Source organism: Adiantum capillus-veneris, chromosome 29 (genome assembly GCF_014529385.1).
Source record: "Adiantum capillus-veneris isolate H3 chromosome 29, ASM1452938v2, whole genome shotgun sequence".
NCBI lineage: Eukaryota > Viridiplantae > Streptophyta > Polypodiopsida > Polypodiales > Pteridaceae > Adiantum > Adiantum capillus-veneris.
Window position 1 is genome coordinate 53,372,418 of NC_140959.1, and position 6,467 is coordinate 53,378,884.

Sequence of the window (6,467 nt, forward strand, 5' to 3'; positions counted from 1 at the left end):
ACCTCGTCCCATCTAAAAGTCGGCCTGCTTAATCCTCCATTACCGTCTCCGTCTACTTGGCTTAGGCTGCTCTTTCCTCTCATCCACCTTCTCTTTCCCTTTTCTAGCTCTGGCTTCTCGCTCTGTTTCAGTCTCCCTTCCACCTCTTGCTCTTTTATTTGCCATAAAATCAACCTCCTGCCACCTGCCAACTGCATGGCAAATGAAAAATCCCACCAATGCTCTTCAAAACGGGTGAGAAAAACCCCAAATTCTTCATTCACATCCTGCTTTAAATTTTTCAATTTTGCATCTAAATCAACAAGAGATACCTCTTTTCAAAAGTCTTGTAGAAACCGAGTCCACAATGTTGGCAACATAAATCTCGGATTTCCCTCCAAAGCATAGAACCCAAGTCTTTGCCCTTCCTCGCATTAACAGTGGAACCGTGTGCATCTTATTGTCCTCCGTAGGCATATGACAACATATATAACTCAAAGTTGGCCATCCACTCCTCCGGATCTTCTTCTCCGGTGAAAATCGGACCATAACCTCTCGCTGCCATCTTTCCTTGATGAAAAAAGCTTCTTTGATCAAATCCAAAGAACAATCAAATGCTCCTCAAAGGAGGCACCAGAAGATGGATGGGGGGAAAGGGGAACACACCCGGTACAAAATTGCAAGCCTCTCTATAGCCCAAGATAATTACTGCACTGTGATCCACTAGAGTTCACCTTTGAAACTCAACAATTCATCTACAAATCTTGCACAAGACCATGCACACACAAAATTTGCACTAACCTAGCCCGCTACCAATTGCCACACAACACAAACCACTCTCGCTTTCTCTCTCACTCACACCACAGGTCTGAAGAGGCACACACTTCTCAAACCGGCACCACATAATAAGTATAGAGCAAAGACGAGAAGGGGGGAATAGGGGACAGAGATGACACCAAACTCGGCTATGGCTTCCTTCAATTAATAACAAAAAATCTACTACAACTCCAAGAATTCCCTCCTATCACACGGCTTGGTCGTCTCCCGTACAACGAGCAACCAAGGGACAAAAACTGCAACTATGGCTTCACCCTTTGTATGACTCTCCTCGCTGAGAGAACGATAGCCGAAGATCTCTATGGTGGCGCCCTCTCTCTTGCCCTCGTTCCGCCTTGAGAGATTGGAAGCCTGCCTCCTTCAAGCCAAGAGTTGCCCTTCAACAAAAAACTGCCGCTCTTCTCCTTCTTTTGCTCTGTCAGGTTCCCCTCCAAAACTACCAAAACGGGGCCTTATGGCCGTGTGAGCCTTCTTTTTTTATTTTTGGTCCACAATTTTCTATATTTAGCCCCTCGTTTTGCATGTGAAAGTGCCCTGTGAACCCTCACTTACAAGCGGGGAACCGAAGGCACCATCGTCGGTGCACCCTGTTTTGCCGTCAAAAAACATTTGGCCTGATGAGCGGGTGAAACTGCCCCAGCGGGTGCCACATCATCACCTTCCTTGCGAGCTACACCGCCCGCGGCCGCGAACGCGCGCCCAACGCGCCACCGTGCAGAGCCGCTGGCTCCCCACTATCGCTAGAGCTCCCAGCTAGCTCACGCCTTTGTGATGCCAATGAGGAGCCCACGGCTTAGTATATATACTCCACCATCTTCGATTGCGCACTTGCATGTGGGATAACCAGTGCCACATGGCAACTTGTCACCAACCGAAACAATATTCACAAAAAAAAACAATATTCACAAAAAAAAATCCTCACCCACTTCAAATACATGCCATCTCCTAATCAGGAACTTGATCATCAAGCCGATAAGACTGCTTGGAAGTCACCATTCCTGACTCTAAACACCCTCACCTTGGACCCCTTTTGGCTTTGACGGGCCCGCCAACCAATGCGACCAAAACTCCAAACAAACACCTGCAACCATCTCGGAGCAATTGCACCCCAACTTCCAATTGCTGCATCTTTTCGCTCCGGACTCCCATTAGGAAGTGAATGGGGTATATGAGAGCTTCTTTATTTGGCATTTTAAGGGAATGCTTAAGGCTTAAGCCTGATTTTTTAAAAATCCATTTCCATATTTTGAATTTGAAAATAGTCTATTTAGTAACCCAAAAGAGAGGTGGGTAAATGAATTTTAAAATATCCTTTTCCCACCCCTCTTCTCTCTCTCTAACATATAAACATTCTCTCACTTAGAACTCATTAAAGGAGGCACTTTTTAGTCCCCCCTGCCAGAAAAGCATATTTTCCACATTCTCTCACTTCAATCTCTCTCTAAAATGTGAGCCAACTCTTTCTCTTTCTTTGCCCCCTTTTCTCTCATGTCACTTCCTCTTCCAATCATTAAGGAACATTCTTGGCTGCCTCTTTGTGAAAAAGTGCAGATCCTCCAAGGTTGCAGATCTGTCCTCTCTCCCACTCTCTCTTTCTCTATTGTCTTTCTATCCCCCAATCTCTCTCTCTCTCTCTCTCTCTCTCTCATGCTTCTCCCACTCTAGCTCCATCTGAGTGCAGTGGAAAACTCCATTATCTCTGTGTGCAGCAACATTTCTCTCTCTACAGTCATGATCCACAATTTGAATTCAAACGAGATTGAGTTGCACTCCCTCTCTTTCTTCAACATAATCCTTTTCTCCTATCTTTGAGTACTCTCCACTTCTTTCCTCCATGGCGACCTTCACCTATTTGTAGCAGTCACCATTACACATTCTCACTAATTTGCTTGATTAACTAACACAAGTTTCCTTCAATCCCTTACCACTGCAATACATTACTAACAAGTCAAAATGATATCAATTTAACAATGATTTAGAGCAAGAGTACGCTACTGTGCGACTTCGCACATCTAATCCCAATGCTGGAGACCAGCTATACGGAACCATGGATGCAAGGCAATCAACTTATGGGTTGATGGCCATACTTACCCTGTAAATCCAATGACCAATGCATCACCGCCTTTCCGTAATGTCATTGAGCTACTACATTTTATTGGAGATGGGAGAGACGGATTGTTTGGCTACTACTGGAGATTACGTTCAGTTTTTGTCAATGAAAGGGAAGCAAGAAAACATCTCTGTGCTTCCTATTCATCATTGCAAGAGAAGCACGTGAAAGACATTCAGTAAGTCAGAGAGGAAGCCAATGATAAGACAAAGCAGCTAAATGAGTAGATATTAAAGCTTATTATAAAGACAGAGTATCAAAAAATGAAGCAAGAGCGTCGTCTAGATAGTTATGTTCAGCTACAACACACTGCACGTAATATGCACCCGTGAATCGATCATCTGACACACATTCTATTGGGCTATCACATTCGCAAGCGCAAGAGATATGCGATGTCTATGTTATCTTCAAGCAGTGGAGCTCAAAAGAAACGTATCCATCAAACTCGGTAGGAATACAAATGCACGCTTCTAATTTCATACATTTTTTGTAGGTTGCTGTAAAATTATTTCAATATGCAGTTTCTTAGCTTGCACGATGATGGGAATCGATTGCGATGCTGAAATGATTGGACATACTCTGCTGTAGCATATCATCAAACCAAAGGAGTTGGTGGAGCTATTGGATGATCCATTCAATTCTGGCATTGCTAAAGTTTTGCACCAAAAGTATTTCAGTGAGCTAAAGAGCATTGTTTCACATCAGGAGATGATGGAGGTGTGTGACAGCGCAGAAATAAGTTTCAAGGCCTATGAAGCTTTGTATAGACTTGTCACACTAGGTCACAAAGCAAAAGGTTTGTTTAGGTTGTTGCCAATGCTTTAGAATGTTAGCATCGCAAAAAGGTGCACCAATAATGATGTTGCAAGCTTGTTGGGTGGATTTCAGTATGTGGAGGATGCCTTGCCATTAAAAGAGAACAAATCCTTTCATTACAACAAGTTCAATAATGTCTATGTTGACTTGTTGAAGCTCCAGGAGTGAATGATCAGATTTGATGGGTTGACACAAGAAGAGTGTGATGGAAAAGTTATATTTGTGATGAAGCTTGATGAGTGCCAGATTGTCAAAGGTCAACGGCTCGAAAGGGTAAGCTTTACGCTTATGAACAGAGCCTTGGTGGGCGTCAATGTTGAGCTAAATGCCAGCGAGAAGGGAAACACTTGTTTAGGTGTTCAGTCCAAGAAGAATATTTGGTGGCTCGCAGCTTTTCATCTCCCACATGAGACACATGAGTCCCTCAAATGGTATTTTAATCACACCCCCATCCTTGACGTCATTCGGCAACAACAAGAAGGACAACGATTGCAGGTTTCAGGTCTAGGTACATTCCAAGTGGAGTGGCATTTGGCAGGAGACTTGAAAACTCTCAAGTGTATGTTAGGATGCAAGCAAGGTGCAATGACCCTCTTTCCATGCATTTATTGTTGCCACAGTAAAGTCTCATTAAGAACTGCGGGTAAGGGTAAGGGTAAGGGTGGCAAATCTGTAGTCAACTCTGTGAAAGGTAAGGGTAAGGGTAAGGGTGGCAAAGCTACAGTCAATTTTGTGAAAGATGTGACCACTACACAGACAGTGGGTAAAGCACTACAACAAAGGTTTCAAGGTATCCTCAGTTGTAACCAGAGTGTACCCCCTAATCGAGACATGGACGATCCAAGCTGGGTCTTATTCTACCGATTCCTCTGATAAATGTGCATGTGTGCACTCCTCATTCCCGTCAATGAATTCTTGAAAAGTTTCTTATGCTCCATATTAATTATGCTTGGAATATGGAGCTGCAGAAAGAAGGAAAGAGTGTATCAGAGAACTTGAATCTCTTCTATCAAGCATTGGCCTGCATGGGGGTGCAGTAGAGCTATCAAAGGATAGGAAGGCATCTGGAAGTACACAGGATCATCCTAATAAAATATGTATGGGTGGTAGTAAATCTAGGCATATGCTTTTAGACTATTCTGACTCTCAAACTCCCAGTGAGTTTCAATCGTGGAAAAAGGTGTGTGAAATTGCCACCTATAGAGGTAACAAAGCAGCCCTAAGAATTAAGCGTGCTCGTGTGTGGCAGTCTATAGATGATATTTTTTGTTTGCTTGAAAAGGAAAATCTAACTTCTACTGAGATATCCACTTTAAAGTTTGTAATCAATAGTTTTAGAGCGCAAATGGTGGATGCCTAGGGGGAGACACACGTAACACATTACATGGTGGGTTGAACACTTTGTCTTTGCAGTAAAAAAAAAAATCAGTGTTTGAACTAAAGTTTTAGATTTTTGCAGCACATTCTTTTGCGCATAACTCATTTTTTCTGGACACATTCGGTTCATTGGGCATCTAGAGTAGCCAAGGAATGGAGCACTTACACTATCAAGCAAAAGCTGTGTATTTTAAAAATACAAGGCATGGAGGTGGGAGGAAAAAGAGCAATGCCCTACACGAAATGTTCAATTGGTTCTACAAAGTTTTAGTGGGGAGAGAAAGGAAGAAGACTAGAGTGCAAAGAAGCTTGAAATGCAGAATAGAAAAAGTGGTTAGCATGAGGCGATCACAATCGTATCATGCTTCTAGTGCAAAAGATCGATTCCAACGATGGTTGGTGATCGACAAGGTGACGAAATGGCAGACGTTGGGTGGAAAACCAATAAATTTTTGACACTAACCATTCCCATATTAAGCATACATTGTAATGCCACGTGATCTGGTGATGCCCCAATCAATGGTTCCATGTAACAAAATTTGACAATTTTAGAGTTATTTTCCATTTTTCATGATATTATTGAGGTTTTAAATTTTTTTTCAAAAATTAGTACTTTGTAAGTTAAAGCTCACAACTTGAAGTTCATTTCTTGTTTACACATTCTAGAAGATCCACTCGAGTACAAACGCACACGCACTCACATCTTGCACCACATGGACGATTCACGCAAGCAGACTGGCACTACCCACAACAATACCACCACAGCCCCTTACATCACAAAAAATCCATAGCCCGAACCCCATGCAGAATCTATGGCTTCAAATCTACATCCGCAACCACGAGTGGATAACCCAGCACCCCAACCCACTCCAAACACCCAAGAGCCTCCCCAACCATCAAATCTAGATGATCTAAGCAACATGTGACACGTATTTGAAGATCTTGGCAATGTAACCCATGCCAATCACACACCTCTGCCAAATCCCCCACCGATTTCAACTCTTCATAGAGCAACGCAAGAAACTAGAGAAGCAGAAGAAGAATATCGAGGTCCACTTGAAAATCCACCACAATCGCCTCCTGCCACAACCACTCGTGCTCATGCCACCCTAAATCAAAGAAAGAGTAATCAAGGTTATGCCAGGCGACACGTTTTCTAAAGCAAAAGAGGCGAAGAGGAGTAAAAGTCAAAGGGAGAAGGAAAAGAAAGAGGCAGTTGAGAAGGAAGCGCTTAGAGTACAAGAAGAGCAGGAAAGACAGAGAGAGCAAGAGGAAAGGCAGAGAACTGAGACCAAGAGAGCTCATTTGGCCAACTTACAAGCACGGGCAGAGGCAGAGAGAAAGGCGG